The sequence below is a fragment of the Haemaphysalis longicornis genome, unplaced genomic scaffold, assembly GCF_048455015.1.
Source record: "Haemaphysalis longicornis isolate Haplotype H1 unplaced genomic scaffold, Haemaphysalis longicornis Haplotype H1 scaffold_4, whole genome shotgun sequence".
Classification (NCBI taxonomy): Eukaryota; Metazoa; Arthropoda; class Arachnida; order Ixodida; family Ixodidae; genus Haemaphysalis; species Haemaphysalis longicornis.
This window is the reverse complement of record NW_027526361.1, coordinates 218,788,711-218,814,673: the sequence shown is the minus strand read 5'-3', so window position 1 is coordinate 218,814,673 and position 25,963 is coordinate 218,788,711. Positions and strand designations below refer to the sequence as shown.

The 25,963-nt window shown below is 46.2% G+C and overlaps 1 protein-coding gene across 3 annotated transcripts in view; it reads right to left on the bottom strand.

Annotated features, from left to right (window-relative positions):
* LOC144178067 (uncharacterized) overlaps positions 1 to 4,358 on the bottom strand; it is a 103,011-nt gene extending 98,653 nt beyond the window's left edge. For 2 of the 3 annotated variants that reach the window (XM_077705594.1, XM_077705596.1), the window contains exon 1: positions 4,241 to 4,358. The gene's annotated coding sequence lies outside the window, so the exon portion shown is untranslated. The remainder of the gene's footprint in view (positions 1 to 4,240) is intronic. The other variant, XM_077705595.1, reaches the window with a different exon arrangement.
* Between the last annotated feature and the right edge of the window lie 21,605 nt (positions 4,359 to 25,963).

Genomic DNA, 25,963 nt, shown 5'->3' with positions numbered 1-25,963 from the left:
TGATATCACGTGTCCAGGTGTCCACCCTATTCTATAAAAATCGAGGCACCTGCTGCTTTGTAATTAAAGTGCACCTACTGTCTTTGCTGTGCGAAAAGTAATCGCCTTTTTCACAAAACAGAGCAAAGCGCGATATTTATATGCGCATTTTCATTAAGTGGCGAGAAGAGACTTAGTTCGTTGGCCATGTTATGGGTAGTTTCTTGAAATTACTAACTTAGTTAAATTTTTTCCTACGGTGTGGCGTGCTTCGCCCGGATAAAATTAAGTGTTTCGTGTGCTGTAACCTGGTTACCTTGCTTGGTATAACCGGGTAGCAATCCTTAGGAATCAATCTGGCAATTAAAAGTATTGGGAGAAAGAGCACCCACTTACTTTTGCGTCAACTTGTGTTTGGAAGCAAAAACAAGTTCTGACGTATTATACGAGCCGTACAGCTGAGCCGCAGTAGACGAACGAGGAAACCAATATACGCTAACCGAAACTTTTTCTGTCGGCCTGTAGCATAGCATGGCCCATAATATTAGTTGCCATGAAATTGTAATGTTCTCTGCCAGCAGCTGCGCATATTATTACACATCCGCATGCTCTTTTTCGATGTCACAGCATTAGCACGGAACACGAATGTAGAGAGCATTCACCTTTGTACTTGAATACTTGTACTTGTACTTGAGTACCAGTGCAGTTGCCAAGTTCGTGTATGGTAAAACGATTTTGCAGTTACAGGCAGCTTTTAGAATTTAGGAGGAACACAAATATTCAAAACAGCGGCAGTAATCAAAAATTTTTGCTCACTGTAAGGTAAACATCAAAGAAGCTTCATTTACAACACTGGAATCCTGCTAGAAAAATTGCAAAAATTTAGCTTTACATGAGATGTTGACTGCATTGGGAGCACGAATAATTTAATTCGCAACTTCACTTGCGATGAAAGCCATATATAACTGACAAGACAGCGTTATTCTCCAAACCTGCCTTCAGTGTTGCTAAAATTTTATGTAACTATAGCCGCACGTAAAAGCTCCTTTTGTATAATTGTATTGATGCCTCGGCGCGGAATGAGAAAAGATTGGTATTACAAGCTCTTGGAGATACCGTGGGAGCAGTGAAATAAGGCTACCTTTTCGGAATCAAACAAATGCAATTACGCGTCATATTACCACTGAACAAGGCTGAAACTGCTTTCGTAAACTGGATACGGGCTTCGTTGTGGCATCTTGCGGCTGTGTTGCTGTGTTGAATTGCTTTGTTTTATAGCTCTGTGTAATTGCCCCTCCTGGCATAGCCCAAAGTGGGGGCCGCAGTATGTTTAAACAAATTAAATTCCTGAGATTAGAGATTCATGACTTTTCCCGTTTTCTGTTTTTATTAAATTTCTGAAGCCAAGTATGGAAAAAGCTTACCACAAGCCACGACAAAGTTTGCGTGTCATTATTTCGGACGTTCAGTGAATCCTCGCAGGGTGCCACTTCTTTAGCGTAGTAACTAAAGCTGATATCCGCTTTTCATTTCAACTCACTGAATATGGAGGCACAGAACTACTGTCAAAGTGGATGTACCGTACCTTTATATAACAAATTTCTGGATTTAACGAGGTGTTCAAGGCCGCTATGTAAGGAACGTGGGGGTGGGTAACCTTGATATAACGAAGTCAGCAACCGGCTCAGTCATTGTTTTTTGCACTTTTACTTTAATATCAGCCGTCGAGTATAATTTAGCGAATCCTAGCACTATGGTTAGTATCCAGTAGCAAAGAAAACGTCTAGAATCGTCTGGCGTCTAGAATTTGTGATGATGATGATGATGATGATGATGATGATGATGATGATGATGACGATGATGATGAACGGTGAGACTAGCGACATCCCGTGTCTAACATAAGATACACTTCTGGCTTTGCTTTTGTAGCGTGACGCCACACCAGGTAGCAGCAGCAACTACACTTCGTGTTGTTTTTCGCTTGTACCGAGAACTACCGTGCCTTTCCACGTCAGAGTGCGGTTTAGGTTCGCCACTTAAGCTTTGAGGTGCTAGGCCATCGTGTCGGCGTGTAGTCGTACGTCCCCTCTGCTCTCTGTGGCATCGGTTAGTCAGTCATGTGTTTTGCTGCAGAGAACTAATAGTTCTGTCTTTTCAAGAAGACCTCAGAATTTTAAATGGCATCTCCGCCGGCGAGAAACCAGAATGTCGACCCCTTGTAGAGCATCCGAGCTTGCACCCTCAAACAATTTGAGTAGGGCAGAGAGCATTGAGTTCGCAAAAGGCGCCCTTTCACAACACATTTGGTTCGTGAAACGCGTTAAGGCACCGAAAAGTGTTAAAGTGCCTAAGTGACACTTACGTTTGTTAATAAAGGAGTCAGTGAGTCTGCTTTTTTGAAGCGCCGTTTGTTTCTTAAGTGCATACGAAAGCAGGAGGTGCAAGTCACGCAGTTTTTCACTGTAAAATATCTTGCATTTTGGCATCCCGCGAGCGTTAATTGAAACATGTATGGAACAAAAGCTTGCATCTTACGAAACGTTCCGACTTTTGTCAACGTCGTTACATCAAGTTGTCCCATAGAGCATACCCCTCTTGTCTACACGTTTTACGGGCGCATACGGCCCCACATAGACCTGAAGGGCGCCCATACAGTGCATTCGCTGGCTGTGGGGTGCATCAACCTAGTAGTGTGACGTTGTCGCCACCTATCTAACGGCAAATAAAACAAGACGCGCACACAATACCGGTGTAACCCTTCAAATTTTTAACTTTTACCTTTACCATTCCTTACATCATATGGAAGGTTTCTTTTCTCAGAATCGCTTCGTATTTTTACAGTACATGTTTACGGGTTGTACTAGTGTGTATTCGAAGACAAGTAATTACTAAGTAATTAATGTTGGGGAGATATTGAAATTTACTTATCACCAACGATGTGAGGCTCTGGTGTCATTTCAGGACAATTCGGAGGCGTTTGAATCCGCAATATTTCAAGAGCCACAGGGCGTTCGCGAGAAAGTTGTGTTTGTAACATATCTTATTCCGTCCACTTTTGTGTACATAGAACGAACATAATTTAACGATTTTGGAGGATAGGCATACAGTTTTTTCTTTCGCTGTCTCGGTTTATCGCAGGCCGGAGAGACTACTGCTCTCCATGTCAGGGATCAGAAAATTTCTCTTTGGCTCCTGGACTGAGCAAGCGCACCCATTTCTGTGGGAGGCAAATTCCTCTACTACTGCCACTGCTACTAATACCACTACTGCTGCTGCTACTGCTACTACTACTACTACTACTACTACTACTACTACTACTACTACTACTACTACTACTACTACTACTACTACTACTACTACTACTACTACTGCTACGCGCAAGCCCGTTCAGAAATCAAACGGGCATCAATGTCAACAAAGCAATGTCAGGGTTTTTTTCATGCACCACCTGAGGCATCGAATATATGTTTATGGCCATATTGCCCGGCTTTTTTTTCTGGCCATATTGCACGGCCCTATTATAACTCCGAGCGCCCTCTCTATGGTACGGCTGGAAAGGGCACGGGCAGCCGCCCGTCATGTACCCAGAAAAAACCCAGGTAGCAACAGAGCATAGGCGCGCACCTTTCTTCCCTCTAAAACAGCTCGATCAAAAAAGGTTTTACATCGAAGTTGCATCTGTTGCTTACTAGATAACAGATACTTCGGAAGTCTGAACTGAGAAGCCGTGAACCAACACCATGGAATCTCCATAAAGGCAGCCAACACAAACGCAGTAGAGCATAAAGATTTTTGATGACCATCGACAGGATAGGCCACAATAATTTCGCATCGAAGTTCGTAAGCACCGATGAGGAGCCAAAAAAGTTTTTCTCTGTACAGCCCGGAGCACGGACGTTCAAACGTAAAGTTTAATGGACAGAAGACCACCCTATGAGCTACGTCATTAATAACATACCTCGGTTCTTTTGTTTGTAAATTTCAGCTCATTGCGCATGTAAGAAATCATAGGCCATTCAAAGACGCGTTTTCAACAAACTGATGGCAATTGACGGATTTCATGTGTCATCATAATGGCTGTCTCTTAGTACTCTTAGTCCAAATTACTGCGAGGATTCTAGGTTTTTTCTTGAGAATATTTTGGCGGGCTTTGTGCACCGCTACATTTTTCACCTTCCTTGTGTGACAATTTTTGCTGTCATGACGCTTTTCAGGATTGAATTCGTTGATTGGTATCGTTTCAAGCCAAGTGCGCACTTACCTTTGTACTAACGTCAGGCAAAAGAAAATGCCACGCCGATATCGCCACAGTAGGCCTCGTGCAGTTGGCTTCGAACAACAACAAAGGCAGACCTGCAAAAGCTGAGTACACTTTTTCCGCCAGCCTACAGCACACTATTTATGACCCATCCAACAGTTGCTAGAAAAATGCAACCTACTTCGGAAGCAGCTGCACCATTCTGCCCCACTCCATCGGACAGGTGGCCATGGCCCCCTCCCTAGACTAGTGCAACGTGGAAAGCCTGGTATAGCGCATTGGTTGAGAAGTGCGTGTGCGCTTTGCTACATCTCCTAGACGGACAGCGCACACCGGGGGAAAACTGTTGGGAACCAGGAATTTGAATAGCTTATTCAAGTTTGTGAGCTTTGGACTGAACTACGCTTTCAAAATCGACTGCGACGGCCGATTAAAAATGGGCACTAAACACAGTTTGCGGACCTGTATCCTCCATTGCACCCTGCTAAAACAGCAGTGTTCAACTTTCCGCAACGGAATCGTAATCACACCCGTAATATCATGGTTCACAAGAACTTGGCTCGAAGAAACGAATGACGTGCTGATAAGAGCAGAGCAGCTTAAGCATTTAGTGCATTTTCAGACAATACCCTAGCCGAACACACGTGAGAAGCCCCCGACGTCGTCCAGGCTTGCACCACGTGCGGTGTTCGCAACAAAATACCAAGGAAAAATACCGAGCGCAGGTAAGCGTGCGCCTACTGATGAGCGGGCGGCATCGGCCAGCTCGATCTTTGAGAACGATCCCCAGCGTTCTGGGCGCCTGATCTCTCGCCTGCTCTTCTACTCTCCAGTTCACGTGCGTTCACGCCTTGAGTGAATATCACAGACGCCTAGATCGCGCCAAAGACTCCGAGTTGACGACGCCGGTTGCCGCGGGATCCAGCGCGCGCTAAGGCGGTCCACTTAGGGAGCGATGTATACCGCTGCAGTCAAAACGATCCTGGCATTGCAGTCATTGAGAATATCCAACGGCAATTTAGAAAATCCATGAGTGATGCAATAGCCGGGTCTCCGATGAAGTAAGAGTGGGCGGCTCGGATGTTTCTCCAGGTTTGCACCACTGGAGCATGCTGCTCCAATCTTTTTTCTTCTTGAAAAGCCATTAAAGAAAGTCCAGCTATTGTAGGCCAACTATATTTGGAAGATTAATTTTTATCTGGCGTTGAGGTGACGTTTTTAAGTGCGACTATGCAATTCCTCGGGGCGTTCAAGTCTCCTTGAGTGGGTTCCATGTGAGGGTGCTACTTCTTTCGCTGATGAGACTTATCAAGGCTCCTTTGCTGCTACGTCCTCCTTGCATGTGGTTGGGGTGGTGCCAGAAGAATGGCACATACCAAGGCAGGGAGATTGGCTAAGAAACTGGCTCTCACCAAGGGAAAATATATACTCAGTAATCAAAGAAAACACATTTAAAATGCATTTAAAAAAGGCGTTTGTGGGGTAAAATAAAACTGCCCGAACATGAGATGTCGTACCAGGAAGTGTTTTATGTTAAAGATTATGATGACGACGACGGCATAATAGTGATGATGATGTTCCCTTTGAATTGCGCATGTCTAATGACGTTATCCTTTTCCTTTGGTCTTCTTCGAATCCTGGGAGGCCACAGACGATTTGGATCTCGGTACTGAGAGAATCCGGCTATGAATTGTGGCTTCAGGGAGAAAATTCTAAAAGCTATATTGATTGATTGATTGATTGATTGTGAGGCTTAACGCGCCGACGCAACGCAGGCGATGAGGCGCGCCGTAGTGGAGGTCTCCGGAATAATTTGACCTCGTGAGGATCTTTAACGTGCGCCGAAATCTCGTACACACGGGTGCTTTTGCTTTTGACCTCCACCAGAGAAGCGGCCGCCGCGGCCAGAAACCGAACCTGCGACCTCGTGCTCATTAGCGCAACGCCTTAGCCACTGAGCCACCATGGCGGGTTAAACGCTAAATTGGCTTCACAAACTACGTTGTATATCAGATCCTTTTGTTCGGCTTCGTTGGCGTAAATGCGTTGGCGATCGCTTCTAGCCAGCGCATTGACTGGCCGTACACGGCCGATTGCATCCAGCTGGTGCGGATACAGGTGGTGCATGTGTATACAAGTTTTATTACGACTAAAGGCACGGCACTTTAGGCGGCAGTCATACTGGAGCCACGAGAGGTGCGCTCTCATTAGTCTTTTTATTAGCGAATGTTTTCCCACTGACATTTTATATGCTTAAATAAAGCACCCTGACGAGTGGTATCTTGAGTTGACCTGGGGTAAAGTTGGGTGTAAGGTGCTCTCCTGTCACCCTGTGTCGCTGGGATCAATTCCCACTCGGGCCATGGCTTTTTCAGTTAAAGAGGCGCGATTTATTTAAAAAGTGGCTCCGATGAATAGAGCGAGAGTTTACGCCTTGTGGGGTACATAATAAGTTTGCATTAAAATTGCCACCGATAATTACCGCTGATTACGTGTGGGAATGTTGAAGGATTTCGCGGGTACCATTGAAGTAACCAGTCCGGCATAATTACAAACATTCACGCGCGCACTGCACGCACCTTGGGAATGCGAGTGGCAGTCCTGCCGATTCTAATGCCAGCACTACTTCCCCAGAATCAGTGTTCTGCCTGGCGGGGGGAACTTTGACATTTCTAGATACAACGTTTAGACGTGTTCAGCTATGAAATTCGCCAGTGACGCATCATGGATTTCGGTAGCCGATTGTGGCGGCTTGGGCAATACCATCGGAATACCGTTCCCAAATATAGCTACATAGAGATAACATATGTCAGTCGAGGGGGCCTACCGGTGCGAGCACCGGCGTATTTTGGCATGACGCGTCAAGGCACAGAGGATAAGTACCGTTTGCGCATTTCTGAGCCCAGCCTGTCACGTGGAACCAAGCACTGGATTGGGTGTGCGCGCGAGCTGTACTTCCGCTTTCACACCGTTGCGCACCTGCGTTATCCGTGCTTAACGTGCAGCGCTGCTATCCTATTGATTACAGCGCATCCTTTAAGTGCTATGTTCAGAAGAACGCAGGCATTTCTGAAGTCACCCGCTGCGACGGCACAGTGAGCGATGCGTTGCGCTACTGAGCCCAAGAACATCGGCTCGGTCCCGGCCGTGGTGGCTGCTCTTCAAACGGCAGCAAAAAAATGAAATCGTGAAACGTTGAGGTGTCCCCGCAAGTTGTGAATCCCACGTTCATCAAAAATAGCGCAGCTTGCACAATGGTGAAAGCCCGAAGAAACAGCAGAGCTTGGCGTCGGGCTACCTTCCCACACTGACAGCGGGTCTCAGAGAGAGCAGACAGACCCCAGCAGTGAAAAACAGTTTTGGACGGTACTGGGAGGCAAAGACAATTGAACTATGTACAGTGTTTTATTTAGTAGCAATCGTCGCAATACGTTTCTTCGTCGTCGTCCGACGACACAGCCGCGTTGGGCAAATCCTCTTTGAGCGCGTTCTTGCCTCGGTAAACCTCCACTTCATCAGCTCGTACGGTGGCCGTGTTGATTGCGAAGGAATGGCATGACAGATTCGTCGTCATCGTCGTCGACGCGGCGGACCCGTGGCGTGCTGTTCGGTTTGCAACGTAAGCCCACTGGGAAGCCTCGACGACGCAGGGCGGTCTCCGCGAGGCGCCCGAGATCATGTTCGCTTGACGAGAACGCAGGAAGGGGTCATCACTAATTTTGAAGGATATGCCCATTTAAAACATTGTAGAATTTCTGTTTTTGTGAATCTCGTCAATGCGAGGTTACATTTACCAACTTGTGATGTAGGGTTCCCCAGCTGAACTTTTATATGAACTTCTCCCCTCTTCCGGCCTATGTGGTATTTGCGGGGATCATGAAACACTAGAGCGCTTCCTATTATATTCGCGTGGTTTTTTAATGATAAAACAACGACATATTACCAGGTCATTACAACGGATTAAACTTCCTATTTCCATGCCTGCGCTACTTACGCTTGGGCCCACATCACTGAGATATTGTCCCAGACGGGTGGCTGCATGAATCCAGCATAACTGTCCGAGACCAGGCGCCTGCCCTGTTAGGCTTGATTATTACGTTTACGTTTTCTCAAATTCAACCACAACAATCAAATTTGTCTTGTAATCACCCGCTGTTTCTGGGTGTAAATTGTTAGTTGTCTACTTTCAGTTGTTGTGAGTGGGCGCATTAGCCCCTTTATACCCAATTCCTGGCCAATGCCCCGCTTGGATACGCGCCGTAAGACGAGGAGAACGAGGAGGATAAACTTAATTGACAGTATCGTAATGTAGTGTGGCGCCCTCAGTCCAGGACTCCATTGGAGACCCCTGCCGCTACGGCCCTTTCTACCAGCCTAAGCTGAGATTCGAGACCGGAGCTGGACAGCTCCTTTTCCCACTGCTCACGGGAAAGGTGCGCAACAACAACAACAACAACAACAAACCCTTGGGGTGTTCTCTTAACGCCGCTCGAATTATTTGAGGCCTAAAGAGCTCTACTGTTAAAACTGATCCGGAGCCATTCATTACTCCAAACCTGGTAGGCCAGGTGTAGCTGCGGTGCGTTAAATCATAGAATCTAATTTATACAAGTTTTAAGTGACCTGTGCGTGGTAGCTTGTTTTGTGTAATTGTGTTTTGGTTAAATCTTGGATTATGTTTGACCTCTTTGACTACCAGGGTAAGGTCAAAGGAGAAAGTACCCCAGTCTCCCTGCTTTTATACTATGCTTTATGATATTGTCTAAACCCCCCCCCCCCCAACCGTGATCGGCCCCCTAAAACGGGCCGCACCGAAGTATCGTTTCCTCCATTGCCATCTTTGACATTTCCTGAACCAGATCATTACTCTCGATTTCTTGTCATGGAGTCCCTGAATCCAACCCACCCTCTTGCATCTCAGTCAGTCTTCTTGATCGCCAAGTATCTTGAAGCAATAATAGGAAAATCGTATAAATGCAAAAAACAAAGGTCTGGTGAACTCCTAATCGAAATAAATGACAAGCAGCAGTCTGCAAAGCTTCTAGCTCCGACTAGACTGGCTGATCTCGACATCAGGGTCACAACCCATCGGAGCCTCAACAGCTCGCAGGGTGTGATATCCGAAACAGATCTCCTGAACGAAACGGAACCGGATCTCCTTGCCGGCTTGAAGGATCAGGGCGTCACTGCCGTGAGACACATCACCATCCGCAGAGACGACAAGGAGATTCCCACCAAGCACATTATCTTGACGTTTGACCTCGCAGTTCTTCCACAACATATACATGCAGGTTTTATCCGTTGCTCCATCCGTCCGTACATCCCGAATCCGCGGCGCTGTTTTAAGTGCCAGCGGTTCGGGCACGGTACAAACTCTTGCCGTGGCCGAACAACGTGTGCAAAATGCGCGGCGCCCGATCATCCGACTGACAACTGTCCATCCGAAACTCTCACTTGTGTAAACTGCGGCGGTCCGCATGCAGCGTACTCCCGCAAGTGCGAAAAATTCCAACTGGAAAAAAAGACAATCAACATTAAGGTAACCGAGAACATCACCTTCCCAGAGGCGCGAAAGAGGTTCGCCTCTTTCCCTCTCGGGAGGTACGCCGACGCAGCTCGCCGGGGGGCGGAGCGGCGTCTGGTGTCCACAGGGACCCAGTTCAGCGAGTCTGACCTGGTCCCTCCGCCGCCCCCCTCTGGGTTGCCTCTGGCAGTCCAACCCGCCACCACGCCGCTTGCTGAGGCAGCAGCGGTTGTGGTGGCAACCTCTTTCGTCGGGACCGGTGCCGCTCCCGCCTCTGTCTCCAACTCCTCCAGTGCGTTGGAGGGTACCGCGGTGATGGACACCACGGGCCCCGCACCGCTTCCCACCGCCACCGCACCGCCCGTGCCACCTCTGGCGCCCCGGACGCCCTCGGCGGTGGCGGCTCAAACGAAGGGCTCCCGAGGAGGGGCCAATTCCGGGGGGGCCGGTCCGTCGGGCACCCCTCGGACATCCGACGACGACATGGATGTCGCGCCATTCCTGCCTGCAACGCAGCGCAAGGAACGCGTCCCGACGCCAAAGCCTCCCGACAAGCCAAAAATTCCCCCGCATTTCCCCGAGGGGGAGAATGTGAAAGTGCGAATGCACGGTTGTCGGCCCGCTTGCGGCGCTTGCGCTCGGCCCCCGCAGCCCACCGCCTCGCCGCCTTCTCTTCCATCGGGTTTGTAGTATCAGGTGTACACCACGCAGTTATCCAGCCGCTATAACGCCGCTGAGTCGCCAACGCACGCCGCTGACGACGTAGTTTGAATGCGTTAAAGATATAAGGCGCGTCACTAACACTGATATCACCGACGCGTCCGTGGCTTGGTCGGTAGAGCGTCGCGCTGCGGCCGCAAAGTCCTCGGATCGAAACCTGGCGCCGGATGCTGTTTCTTTTTTAAATATAGAGGAGCACTGCGGACGCCGCCGCCGCCGCCGCCGCCGGCGGTGGATGGTTTGGGGTCGCTTATAAAGTGCATTCGCACTTAAAAAAGGCGAGAGTCACAGCCCCGAAAGACGACACATAAACAAACACACACACTCCAGTAGCTCTCACACTAAATAATGGGAAGAGAAAACATAATTCAATGGAACTGTAGAGGCCTTCTTAAAAATCTTGACGATGTATACGAACTACTGCATGCTAATCAGCCAAGTGTAATGTGTGTTCAGAAAACACATTTGAATTCCAAGCACACAAATTTCTTGAATAGTTACATGGTCTTCAGAAAGGACAGGGATGGCTGCACACACTCTTCTGGCGGTGTGGCCATAATTGCCCGAAAATCCTTAGCCTGCCACCCTGTCACTCTGAACACTGTCCTCGAGGCTGTAGCAATCCGTACGATAATATTTATTAGGTTGATAACGGTATGCTCCATTTACATTCTCCTGATTTTCCACTTCTGAGCTCTGATTTCGAGGCACTGGTCGACCAGCTGCCCGAACCATACATACTTATAGGCGACCTTATTGCGCACAACTCTCTTTGGGGCTTCTCCAGAACGGATTCCCGCGGTCGCCTGATAGAGAAGTTTCTTACATCCTCCGGAGCATGCTTTTTCAACAAAAAACAGCCTACATACCATAACTTAGGACACAATACATACTCGCATCTTGACTTGGCGATTGGTTCCGCAGTTCTCTTTCCATGTCTTGAGTGGGGTGTGGGCACAGACCCATATGGTAGTGACCATTTCCCCACTTCCCTAACGTACATAGGTAAAGGCCCATGCAGTCCATCTTCCCATAACAGGTTTAATGAATCAAAAGCAAACTGGAGTACATTCACAGAAACATCTAAACTACACCACACAACCATAAAACACCTACACGTGGAGGAAGCAGCCCAACTCGTCACGGCACACATACTCGACGCCGCCGAAAAGTCTATGCCGCAGGCCACCAGTGCATCCCGCAATCCAAGGAGGCACTGGTGGAACGAGGACTGTAGGCGGGCGCGAGAGGCCCAGAACAAGGCGTGGGGTGTCCTTCGCCGGTACCCCACGTCAGATAACCTCATTTCTTTTAAACGGGCAAAGGCTTTTGGGAAGCGAGTGCGTCGTGAGTCGAAAAGGGAGAGTTGGCGCACCTTCCTCACTTCCATCAACTCATACACTGACACACACAAAGTCTGGACACGAATACGACAACTAAAAGGACAGCAGACACACAGCCTGCCCCTGGTTAGTACAACAGGGGACACACTGGAAGACCAGGCTAACACACTTGCACAACACTTCGAACACGTGTCCAGTTCAGCACACTACACAAACACTTTCATGAAACACAAGGCATATGTAGAAAAGAAGTCCCTGCGTGATAACAACAAGTCGCACACTTCTTACAATTCTCCTTTTTCAATTCATGAGCTGAAGGTTGCTCTGAACGCGTGTAAGCCTTCAGCTCCAGGTGCAGACAAAATCACATACACCATGATACAATACCTACACCCAGACACTCTTGAAACACTCCTACATCTATACAACAACATATGGCTTTCGGGGCACATTCGTCGCTCTTGGAGAGAGGCCATAGTAGTGGCTTTCCTGAAGGAAGGAAAAGACCCTTCCTCTCCCGCTAGCTATCGGCCCATCGCCCTCGCAAGCTGCCTGTGCAAGCTCCTCGAGAAGATGATAAACAGGAGACTCATGTACTTTCTTGAGTACAATGGTCTTCTCGAGAGCTGCCAGGCAGGGTTCAGGGCGGGGCGGTCCACCAACGACCAACTCGACGCGCTCGAGTCCTATATAAAGGACGCCGTCATTCACAAACAGTTTTGCACAACGGTGTTTTTTGACCTTGAGAAGGCTTATCACACCGCTTGGTGTTACGGGATCCTCAGTGACCTAAAGTCTTTCGGTGTTTCCGGCCATATGCTCAACACCCTTGCTAGTTATTTGTCCGAAAGAACGTTTCGCGTGAGAGTAGGTAGCACACTCTCAAGAGTTCATGTGGAAGAAAACGGCGTTCCGTAAGGTGGAGTGCTAAGCTGCACTCTGTTCATAGTTAAGATGAACTCCCTTGGGAAGGCACTGCCACCTACAATTTCTTATTCAATGTATGTAGACGACATCCAGGTATCTTTTAAATCATGTAATATGTCCATCTGTGAGCGTCAAGTCCAGCTCGGTGTCAAAAAACTTGCCAGCTGGGCAGACAAGAACGGTTTTGAACTTAACCCAGAAAAAAGCACCTGTGTTGTCTTCTCCAGGAGGCGTGGGATCCATCCGGACCCAGACATTATCCTTAATGGCGAATCGATTCCTGTGAGGAAGGAACACAAGTTTTTAGGTGTGGTGTTGGATGAAAGGCTTACGTTCATCCCTCACATTAAACAATTGAAACATAAATGTCTAAAGGCTCTCAACATTCTTAAAATCTTGTCCCACCAGTCGTATGGAACGGATAAGCAACTCCTGTTACGTATTTTCAGAAGCCTAGTGGGGTCTAGATTGGACTATGGGGGTGTTGTGTATGGGTCAGCCACTAAAACAGCACTTAAAATGCTCGACCCAGTGCTTCACTTGGGGCTTCGCCTCTCTTGTGGCGCATTCCGTACGAGCCCTGTACAGAGTCTTTACGCAGAGTGTGACAAATGGTGCTTATCACACCAGCGAACCTATGTTGACTTGTTATATGCCTCTAAAATTTCATCAATGGACAACCATCCTTTTAAACCGGTTTTTAATGATACATCCACATCAAAGCTCTTTTTAAATCGCCCATCCATTCCTGTTCCCTTCTCGCTCAGAGTAAGGGACGAGGTCACTATTCATGAGGTCTCCTTTGTAGACACATTCAAGTCATCTAACACCGATCTTGTAGCACCATGGCGTCTTCGTCCTGTTGCATGTGACTTGTCTTTCTTAAAATACAATAAGAACAGGACACCAAAAAGTGGGATTTTGCAGCATTTCATGTATATACAGGATAAATACAAGGCTGCAGAGTTTTTCAGTGATGCATCTAAAACGTCCACTGCGGTGTCTTGTGCTGCGCATGCGCCTAATTTTGAAGCATGTAGAACAATGAATGTTAATACAAGTATTTTTACGGCAGAAGGATATGGCATATTTCTCGTTGTAAGTCACATAGTTGAACATCGTATTCCTACATCCGTCATTTATACAGATTCGTTGAGCGTCGTCCGTGCATTATCATCCGGAAAGTCATCAAAAAACCATGTCATTAATCTTGTCTTCGAAACAATTATGGTAGCTTATTCCTCAAACCTTGGGGTGACTGTGTGTTGGGTGCCAGGCCACTCTGGCATTGGCGGTAATGAATTGGCGGATGAAATGGCCGCCAACGCTGCACTCCGAAACACAGTAGACATGGCAACACTACCTTACACAGACCTCAAGCCACACATTAGACAACAACTCCGTAAAACTTGGCAAGCAGACTGGAGCGAACAGGCAGACAACAAACTACACGTAATAAAACCACACTTGGGACAATACACTACTGACTCACACAACAGGCACATTGAAGTTACCTTAGCTAGATTACGGATAGGCCATACACATCTGACGCACTCGCACCTGCTCACGGGATCTCCAAGACCCCTGTGTAGCAGGTGTGGGGAGGGCCTATCCGTAGTCCACATACTCATACAATGCAAGACACTTGACACAACACGACACAAACACTTCAGAGAACTCTACAGACAACATATTCCCCTACACCCATCCCTGTTTCTAGGTGACGATGCGATGGTTTCCGTGAAACGCGTTTTTAAATATATGTCAGATGTTAAGTTTTTAAACCTCATTTCCTATCATGCATAATCAAATCTGGCCCTATACACCAGCCATCACCATTATCTTTATTGATCTTACTATGTCCAGTTTACACATTATATAACTACCTTTTGTGGTAATCACTTCTTTTTATTAAATAACTTCTCTGGCGCTCTTTGCCCTCGTCGGCTTTGCGCCATTAAACACCAACTATCATCATCATCATCATCATCATCATCACGACCTGAGCACACATTTCGCTTTAGGGAGTATCGTAATCGTTCCCAATTTTTTTTGTTAGGACAATATATTCTAAATAATACACCCGTATAATGTTTGACTTAACTGAAACAAAGCATTCCAGACCCCTAGATCAATACACCGTTCATAGTCGATAGGTTATATCGTGCATAAAAGTATGCCACACTTGCTTTGAAAACTGCGGCACTGACCAGACGTTAAGGTTCGTGCCTTTCACACTTACCAAAAATATTATACCTGCAGTGCAGAAATAAGATATTGACGAAATACCAATCAAATAGGCGGCCTTTTCGAGTGATAATCAGTCCCTCCAACACTCCTCGTTCGAATCTGCAGACCTGGAATTGTGTGTTCCAACCAAATGCATTAACTTCATTACCAAAAAATTGAGCGTCTACACTTCGTCGTCGGTTTCACTGGTGTGGCAGCCATTGCTGTCAACGTTGTACCGCCGCCGCTGCCCTAGGCAACCTCACAGCAGTCACCGCTCAGAATTAGTACCCTGCCACCTGGATCCGCCCGCCCACACACTGCTTGCATATTCACGGCTGTCGAGAGGTAATTTGGTATCATGGGTTAATGCCTATCCCGTTTACCAGTTAATGTGTTAAAACACTGTCCAGGATACGGGGGGTGACGGGGCGGAATGGTAGCTTCAAATTCCGTACTGGTCGACATATATTGTTTATATGGTATCGTTACGATTATCCCCAGTGGATTCTTATCCCCAGAAGAATCTTGGAATATTTCGGCTGCCGCCCAAAATCTACGTCAAGAATAAACTAAAACATTAAAAAAAACGTTGAAAACACAAGTAAAAATGGCGAAAAACGCTACAAACCATGTATATTCCTGCACTTTCACAAAAATGAAGATTGTTTAAAGAAAAGTGCGCAAAATAACATTGCAAATACGAATTAGAAATAGCGCAAATGGGGCAACTCTTCAGTACCTCTTGCTTGGTACGAAACTACCAATAATTGGCGAAATAAACATAGTTCGTCACCATACAGGTATAGGTTTCCATCATTGGCAAAAAGCAGAATAAAACTTTAAAGAATAAAATATTTAAAAAACATTGTTCTTTTCTTATCGCCATATTTGGTTGTAAACAACTCACAGTGTAGACAAACGGCATAAGAATTCTATGCATTAGTAGGCAATTATCTGAATTTTTGGAGATATTTTTATTTGAGAGGTTTTGTGTATTATTGCGCCCCAGCGCTTGTCCAGCAGCACGGTATGCTTTATTCACTAAGAAATTCCGCAATTCAAACAAAAAATTTTATTCCGCCCTTGTATTCCGCCCTTAAATCACTACGTACCACCAAAAACTATTCGAGAGCCGACGACATAGCTGTGATTGACTACTAGGAAACATGTTTTGCTTCGTTTTGAAATAAAGATGTCTACTTGTTATCAGAACAGTTTAAAGCCATTTGCCTTCATTGTATGATAATTCATCCGAAATCAGCGAAAGAAGATAATAAACGACCCCCTTGGACGACACGCCACATAATCCAGTTCAGAAGAAAATCGAAACGGTTACGGAAAAGTCATGCGAATTCTGGAGTTATGAATGACATCAAGGCCAACCTAGCCCAGGCCGTTCGTCCGTCGAAAGACCGTTATTTGAAAGTACTCCTGTCTGAATTTATAAGGACGGACCCAAACAAATTTTGGAAGTATCTCGTCGAAACGTCCATAGAGTAATCGCAATTCTTCTTGCCCTTGAGTTGTTATTTTTCTTGCACCTGTATACATACCAAATGCCCTTCCGGCTTTTACCTACTGTGGTCTGCAGTATGTATAAAAAAATAAATAACTAAATAAATAAATAAATAAATAAATAAATGGGGTGTTTCGTTTCGGCAGCAATGCCCCATCTAGAGTGTGTACCTCCAACGAATGATGGTACCTTGACTGAGGCTGCGCAGAACGGCGAAACGTATTTTGTGGTCCTGCCTAGTGAGCAATTACTTTAGTGGTCCTCATCCCTTTTGACTCAGGGCAGGCGCATCAAGCGTTACAGGAAGTTCGAACATTTCTTTTCACATACGGAGAAATTGCACTTGAGAAATTGTTTCCACCTTTTGAGCTGTTTGGGATCGAGTACCTGCGCCAGCACCACAAGAGTTTTTCCTGGACAGTAGTTTTCTTTTGCACCGTCAGGAGGCACCACGGGTAACAAAGAGTACACAGTACACATACTACGCACGTACACACTGAGCACGCGCGCGCTCGCACACACGCGTAGAAAGCTGGTTCGACCACGGCCAGTCCGGTTGTGGGAAAAAAAGTGAGGCTGTCGGCAGGTTTGGAGGGTCGGTCCACTTAGCTCCCCACTTGATCTATGCAGGAAATACGCCGAGTGGGGACCTTTTCTACAGGATTTCCCGCTCAATATAATCCAAACGCCAGTGAATATAATCCCAGCGCCAGTGAATATAATCCAGGCGCCAACCAATATAATCCAGGCGCCAACCAATATAATCCAGGACCCACGCAGTGCACAACACATGACAGCACATGACAATTTATTTGGCAACTACTACAAACCCGGGCGCAGTGTATTTTCATCCAAGTTACATGAACTAGGTTACGTGACCAGTTTAACCAGATGACCTAGAACTGCGCAATAAATTAGTCACGTGACTATCCAGCACTTTCGCCTAATTACTATACTGAATACGAGGATGGTGTCATGGGTATGAATTATCGCATTTAAATTGCTCACTTACGCGAAATTTTAGGGAAACTCACGAAATCCAATACGGGCACGAACGTGGAACAGACAGGTGGCGCTGCTGGCGCCGTTCAACAGCGCCACCCGCGGAAGAAAATCGCAAAAATGGTCGGGACTTGCCCTGGCGTGTGGGTGTGAAGAACGCGTGTTTCCATGTTGTTTAAGGGGTCAACCTCTCGTTACCGTGATAATGTTAGTCGTACGAAACTCACTTTTTTTTCTCAGAAATTAGGCACGAGCGACACGCGTTCTGTGTAATTAATTACCTCATATAGGTACTTAATTCATTATTTGTTAGCCATCGATTTGGACAAAAGTCAAATTGATGTAACCAGGACCTGTGAGGTACCAAATTAAACGTCTCGATAAGGGGAATCACGTGGGAGAAATTAAAAATTGCTTTCTGCTTATAGTCATGAGACAGTCACGTAAGTCATAGATTGGGTTAAATGCCACAAGGGCTTGTGAGGTATCAAATTAAAGGTCTCCAAAAGTGGTATCACGTGGGACAAATAAAAAATAGCTTCCCGATTGCAGTCATGAGAGAGTCACGTGAGCCTTAGATTGGGTGCAAAGTCAAAGAGATGGGACTAGGGCTTGTGAGGTATCAAATTAAACGTCTCGATGAGACGAATCCCGTGCAAACATTAAAAATTGCTTCCTAATTAAAGTCGTGAGACAGTCACGTGAGTCATATATTGGCTTAAAAGTCAAAGATATGTCATTATGGCTTGTAAGGTATCAAATTAAAGGGCTCGATGAGCGGAATCATGTAGCACAAACTAAAAAATGCTTCCTGGTTTTAGTCGTGAGATAGCCTAGTGACTCACAAATTGGGTTAAAAGTCAATGTGACGTCACTGGCGCTTGTGAGGTACCAAATTAAATGTCTCGATGAGGGGAACCACGTGGGACAATTTAAAAATTTCCTTTTACTTACAGTCATGATAATAGTCCCGTGATTCACAAAATGGGTTAAAAGTCAAAGTTGCGCCACTGGGGCTTGTGTGATATCAAATTAAAGGTCTCGATGAGGGGAATCGCGTGGGACAAGTTAGAAATTGCTTCCTTGGAATAGTCACGAGATGGTCACGTGAGTCATAGATAACGTTAAAAGTCAATGTGAGGCCACAAGGGCTTGTGGGGTGTCAAAATAAAGGTCTCGATGAGGGGAGTCACGTGGGACAAATTCAAAATTGCTTCCTGGTTATAGTTATGAGATAGTCGCGTGAGTCATAGATTACGTTAAAAGTCAGTATGATGCCAGTGGGGCTTGTGAGGTATCAAAATAAAGTTCTCGACGAGGGGAGTCACGTGGGACACATTAAAAATTGCTTCATAGTTATAGTCATGAGATAGTCACATGAGTCATTAATTGGGTTAAAAGACAACTTGCTGCCGCAAAGGCTTGTTAGGTATCAAACTAAAGGTCTCGATGAGTAGAATAGCGTGGGGTAATTTAAAAATTGCTTCCTTGTTATAGTCATGAGATGGTTACGTGAGTCATAGAATACGTTAAAAATCAATGTGAGGCCACAAGGGCTTGTGGGATATCAAAATAAAGGTCTCGATGAGGGGAGTCGCGTGGGACAAATTCAAAATTGCTTTCTGGTTATATTCATGAGATAGTCGCGTGAGTCATAGATTACGTTAAAAGTCAGTGAGATGCCACTAGGGCTTGTGGGGTATCAAAATAAAGGTCTCGATGAGGGGAGTCACGTGGGACACATTAAAAATTGCTTCCTGGTTATAGTCACGAGAGTCATAAATTGGGTGAAAGTCAACTTGATGCCGGTAAGGCTTGTGGGGTATCAAATTAAAGGTCTCGATAAGGAGAATCGCGTGGGACAATTTAAAAATTGATTCCTTGTTATAGTCATGAGATGGTCACGTGAGTCTTAGATTACGTTAAAAGTCAATGTGAGGCCACAAGGGCTTGTGGGGTATCAAAATAAAGGTCTCGATGAGGGGAGTCGCGTGGGACCAATTCAAAATTGCTTCCTGGTTATAGTCATGAGATAGTCGCGTGAGTCGTAGATTACGTTAAAAGTGAATGTGAGGCCACAAGGGCTTGTGGGGTATCAAAATAAAGGTCTCGATGAGGAGATTCGTGTGGGACAAATTCAAAATTGCTTCCTGGTTATAGTCACGAGATAGTCGCGTGAATCATAGATTACGTTAAAAGTCAGTATGATGTACTGGGGCTTGTGGGGTATCAAAATAAAGGTCTCGATGAGGGGAGTCGCGTGGGACCAATTCAAAATTGCTTCCTGGTTATAGTCATGAGATAGTCGCGTGAGTCATAGATTGCGTTAAAAGTCAGTATGATGCCACTAGGGCTTGTGAGGTATCGAAATAAGTCTCGATTAGGGGAGTCGCGCGGGACAAATTGAATATTGCTTCCTGTTTAGAGGCATGAGATAGTGTCGTCAGTCATAGATTGGGTTAAAAGTCAAAGTGATGCCTTAGAACTTGGTTATCGCCGCGCGAATGTAAAAAGAAAGTTACATATGCGAGAAAGAGGCTTATGGTGTTTGAAAAACTGTTAATTGGACTTCTTATGATGTCGCGTGACTCCTACGGATGAGTACTCAGTCACGTGACCTACCATGACGTGTATTTTCACGAGTAAACGCATCATAGGTATCAAATGATTGCCATTCATTTGCTTGTTTGCGGTATGTGCAGAAAAATTTGTCATCGCAAACATTATTCCCAAAGATGTCGCTTGTCGCTTGATTTCCATGCGTCATGATTTAGTCATGTGACTGACCATGAGGTTAATTGCATCACCAGCTTTTGCATCAAGGGCATGAAAAGAACACTGTTGAATTGCTTTTTACGTAATGCCCAAAAACTTATTGTCATTGTGAACATGTCCCGTTTTGATGGTGCATGACTCCTATGGATCATGAATTGGTCACGTGACTTACTATGCGGTTTATTACACGACGAGTATTGACAACATGGGTGTCAATTAAACGCCGTTTAATTACTTGCATTCGACATGTGTACGACCACTAAGGCGGTAAGTTGGGCGAGTTGGTTACTAACTAAGGAAATCATCCTACTAGCGAACACTAAACAGAGACAAGGTAAAAGAGGCGACGAAACACACGCTAGATGTGTACGACAAACTTGTCATAGTGAATATGATTCATTATGATGACGCATGACTCCAATGGATCATGAATTTGTCACTTGACTTACTATGAGGTGGCACATCACGAGTACTGGCATAATGGGTGTCAAATGAACGCTGTTGAATTGCTTGTTTCCGTGACGTGCAGAAAAAGATTGTTATTGTGACCATGTTACCCTAGAACTCGCATCACACCTATGGATCATGAAATATTTATGGGAGTTGTAAGGTTTATTATAGCACGAGTAATCACAGCATAGGTATGAAATAGATGCTGTTCAATTGCTGCTTACGTGATGTCAAAACTTTTTTCTTGTGTACGTGATTACAGATGATGTGGCATGGCTCCTAATTATCATAAATATGTAATGTGACATACCATGAGTCTGATGACGGCGCGCGTACTGTCACCCTATATATCCAATATAACAATATTGAATCATTTCTTCACGTGATTTGTGAATACTCTTTTTTTGCTATAGTGCGTGATTTCAGGCACAACAATTTGAAAGCACAAAAAAGGGCCTGGTTTCGCGAATGCTGAAAACACACAAATGCAGTACTCTTCATGACAGTTTCGTCATGACTACTAGAAAATATATATATATATATATATATATATATATATATATATATATATATATATATATATATATATATATATCACGGTAGCTTAACAGGGTTCAACGCTGGTCATCAACTATTCACCTGTCGTAGACGCTCGAGCCGCGGCCCGGAGATTACAAGGATGGGACTTTTCACCCCGAGTCGTATGTGTGGCGCTGGCTACCACCCCCGACAACAGGAAACTAATACCTTAGCAAAAATACCCGAGAAAGTGGAGGGGAGAACCGCCCCGACGGTAGCGTAGCGGTCATCGCACCAGACGCATATTGTGTAGGTCCTGGGTTTGTGTACCGCTCGGCGGGCACGTAGTTTTCTACTGTCTTTGAGCACAAAAATTGCATCTATGTGGAGCTAAAAAATCACGTCCCACATTTTCCCTTTGCTATAGTTGATCATTTGTTGCAAGATATTTTGTTTACTGCAAGATATTTTTATTTATGAATTCTGTATGCAAGCGACGCTGTTTTAACCTCTTTTAAATGTAAATTATTAGATCAGCTTATTCTTCCTTGAGTTGTCAAGAGTGCTTATTTTGCAAAGTTGCAATAGTAATACGCAGAACACTAGCATTTTAAAAGCCTGGAATAAAAACATGCCAAAGGGTTCACCGAAGACTGCTGTTTTACTTCTGGCTGGAGAATACGCGCAAATAAATCTAAAATGGAGGAGAACATACACCAATAGATTCATTCGCCGCGCGTAGGCTATTCGCAAAATTAAAAAAATATAGGTCTGCATTCTTCTCTATAATTATGAAATGGTTATTCCTCTATATGTCTTTATGTGTGTCTTGTGAGTACAGAGCGGTCGCAGTCAAATGGTGAGAAAATAAGGATTGAGTTGCGAATTACGGTTCACACAAGCACTAATGTCGAATATACAGCTCCGGTTTGCTGGGGTCACATGTAAATGGAATACGTTAATAAAAGCCGTTGACATTCGCACTAAGATTACTTCGATAAGCTTTTCGCTACAATAAAATTTCAAGTAAAAAAGTAGAGGAAGCTCCGGTGCTGCTTTAATGATTTAGGTAACAGAATCGAGATATGGCACTTTGGAGTTAGGGGGAGGACGGCAGGAACGAGCTTCGCCGCGGTGGCTCTGCTTTCCTGGAAGGGATCGTGGCCCGGAGCCTCCCGGTGGTTGGTGGGGATGAGTAGGATTTCTGCAGTTTTCTTGCCAAACATGATGGGCCTTTAACTGCAACACCGCTATGTACCTCTCTCTACGTCTGGCTACCTCAATGTACAATGATAAAGAATGGATATCTTTGGTTTGCAACAATGCCGAGTTCACCTGTGTTTGTATAACGTATCCACGAAGCTGACTTTGGGTAAGTAGTAAAAAGTGGCATTCTCCTCTGACACTATATAAAATGGCGTGGCTCAAAACAAGGAGACGTGTAAGGTGCTTGGACAAAAATATTCTTTAGTCAAACAGTTTGCTGTTCAGGGCACATTTCTGTTGTTGACAGCACGGACATTCCTAAGAAATATTGACAAAGGTGGATGGTACTAAGGTGTAATTACCATTCTGTTTACTACAAAGCAGTATATTTCTAACCCCCCCCCCCCCCCGTAGTTTTCATTCCGGTAAAGCTGATTTACTCGCTGCCGTCTGGGGCTCCTCCTCGCCTGCGTGACCGCTCTTTAACAACTATTGTCCCGTCGTTTCCACGGATGCCTTTTTGACACGTTGCATAGTCGTTTGATACCGGCGGTAGTGACAATATCATTTGATTGCTAAGAATAAACAGATGCGCGGATATGTCTAAGAACGTCTTGCACCGGCAGCCGTCCCTGAACCTGTAGCCACAGCAGTTTCAGCTGAAATTCTACCTCGTCCAGCAGCTGCAAAACTTTTCAGGTTGAAGAGCAACTTTCCCAGTTGGAATGCCGGCGTGAGCCCATAACTCCTCTTCGGTTGGGAAGGCCTTCCGATCGAGGTTTCCGCCGGTGTCTTTTTCTCCTGAGTATGCACCTCCACGGGGTACAGTGTACGTTTTCACGGTTCGGGAGTGGTAGAAGGGAGCGCGCACGCACAGCTATCAAGCCGCTACCGATGGAACGCCGGTTGGGGTCGTGGGTGATGTAAATGTGTACGTCTCACGACTCAATGGGACGTGTCCGCTGTCCTTGTTAATCGAGTGGTAAGTGTCTGGGTTTATGTGTTACAGATACAGTTAGGATGACTGCGAAGGGGGAGGAAAACGAACAGCCGCATGGCTGTACGCGAGAAAATAGCTCAAAGGCTTCCAGTGTTGAAATCGTTATGGAACGGACGCATTTCGTTCGCTTGGAGGAAGTACACCGGCAATTCAAGAAGGGTCGGCACGAAGGGAAGCGCGAATGGGCGCAAGAACAACGGAAAGCTGCTGCCACCGCCATTACCGCTTTAAGTGCCAGCTCGCCAAGTAGCGGAGAATCCGTTCAGGATGAACACCAAGTTTTCAGTTTAAAAAACACCGGTGTAATCCAATATCACATGTTCAAATTAAGGGCCTTCAGAAGGGTATTTTCCACCGCTTGTGTCACTTTTAAGCACGCGCACATGGCCGGTTGCCGGTATAGGCGTGCATATGCGGTATATGCGGTTTTTAGTGGAAAATGGGGGAGGAGGAGGGGGCGTGCATGCGCAGCTATTGGTTTCACGCCCGTAGTAATGGATGATATGTCCCTTGTGCAGCCAGAAGGGATAAACGCGGACGTCAAATGACCCAACGAGACTTTTCTAGTGACATTGGTGGCTGAGAGTATTAGGATGGTGTGTTGCGCTAACAGTAACATGTTTAAGACGCGGGAGCGACACAGACAGATGCATGTTAGTCCACGAGAAGAAAACTTGGGTCCTTCGAAGGTTCATTCAGCTAATTAGCTAGGCAGTGTGCTTCTTGAGAAACCACAAACAAGCGTGCTTTCTTTCGTGCGCTCCTTGGAGTGCGTCCAGCTTCGCGGGTCATTCTTACGTGGTAGGAAACTTAATGGTTGGCAAAAACACAAAATTCCTTCTTGAAATTACTTTTTCCTTTCTGCGCCCCTCATGTTAATCTGGCACCTTGGACACACGCAATCCAGCGGTGACAAACTCGCCCTCACATGTTCTCCTTGCGCAGGGCTGCCCGGATGAAGGTAAAGCTGTGCCGATCGTAAGCTTCGCAATCGGCCGGCTGGATCCGCGCCATTGAACGCTCTGCGGCGCAGCGCAGCAGTGAGCGCCTGTGCTGTTGTTTGGTTTGTCCATGGGGCGTTGACAACATGGCGTCCCGCTGCTCGCTGAGAAGAGATTTGACGCCTAGTTTGAACTTAGAAAATACTTCCTCGATTGGATTAAAAAAGGGGCTGTAAGGGGGCAGTCGCTTCAGAGAATGCCTGGAGCTGGCGAGTGTCGCCTGCTCAGCTCGGCTGTGGGCTGGGGCGTTGTCAAACACGAAGACAGCCTCGCGGTCTGGCTCCGTATTCTGCACATGGGTCGAGACTTCGGAGAGGAAGTCGTTGAACACGACCCAGTGCACTTTGTCCGCCGTGTTCCAGTGGAGGACACCACGATCCGACATGCACGCCATAATGTTTAGATTTGCCCCTTTACTTGCAGTCGTAGTTTGAACTGCTGGGGCTCCCTTTTTCGCGCGTCCAAAGTTGCGACAGCACCATATGTTGTAGTTCGTCTCGTCCAGGTAATACCGTCTCACTTGCTTCCCATCGGTTCGCAGCCACTGGGCATATTTTTTCCCGTTCTCCTTGACGTCTCTGCGGTTGCGGTCCATAGGTTGCGGCGTCACCATTTTGATGGTGTAGTTGTGTGCATCGAGAAGTCGGTCGATGCTGCTGGTGCTAATTCTCAACCCAGTCAAGGCCTCTTGGACGGCTTCTTGAATTTGATTCAGTGTGTAGGTAGGGTTTCTATCCACAATGTCCTTCACCACCGCCACAACGTCACTTCCAAACTTCGGGGTAGAGCCACCTTTCTTCTTCGGCGTTTCTCGGTCGGTCGCCGCAACCGATCTGGCAGTCTTGAGGTTAATTCCGAGGGCCTGAGCTATCTTCTTTAGATCTCCACCTCGCCGAGCGGCATCTACAATACGGGCCCGGTCTACGTCGGAGACAGTTGCTCTTTTGGCTGGTGGCGCGCGAACAGGCCGAAGTGGGGGTCCCCGCTTTTTTGGTCGGTCCGGCGCACTCACAGTGGCAGAGCTTTGTTCCATGATCACGTTTGGTCCGCGAATGATGCAGCTAATAACCCTAGACGATGACCGGTCACACACAGCACAGGCGGGCAGGCGACCCAGAAAGCGCAACACCACGCAGCGAGGGTACTTCTGCGCGTGACCAGGGACGCTAAATTATTATCGTCTGCTTGCCTGTCTACCCGCACATATTTAATGAAAACCTAGTTCAAAAGTTTTCTGTTTTAAATAATAGAAATTGTTATGCGGAGCGGTGATTGTTACTCTAAACTACATAAATGAAATCACGGAATTACGGTTTTGTATAAGAAAAAATTCAAGGATTCGTGGCGCCAAATATTGAAGCGTTTTCTCGAGCAGACGATCACTGAAGAGTCACCGCATGAAAATGAAAACTCTCCGGCTAGTTTATGCTTCGAAATTTGAGCTTTTCGTTGCACTAAGCGCAAGAGAAAGAATTTGTTTTTTTGGTTTAGTGTAACAATCACCGCTCCGC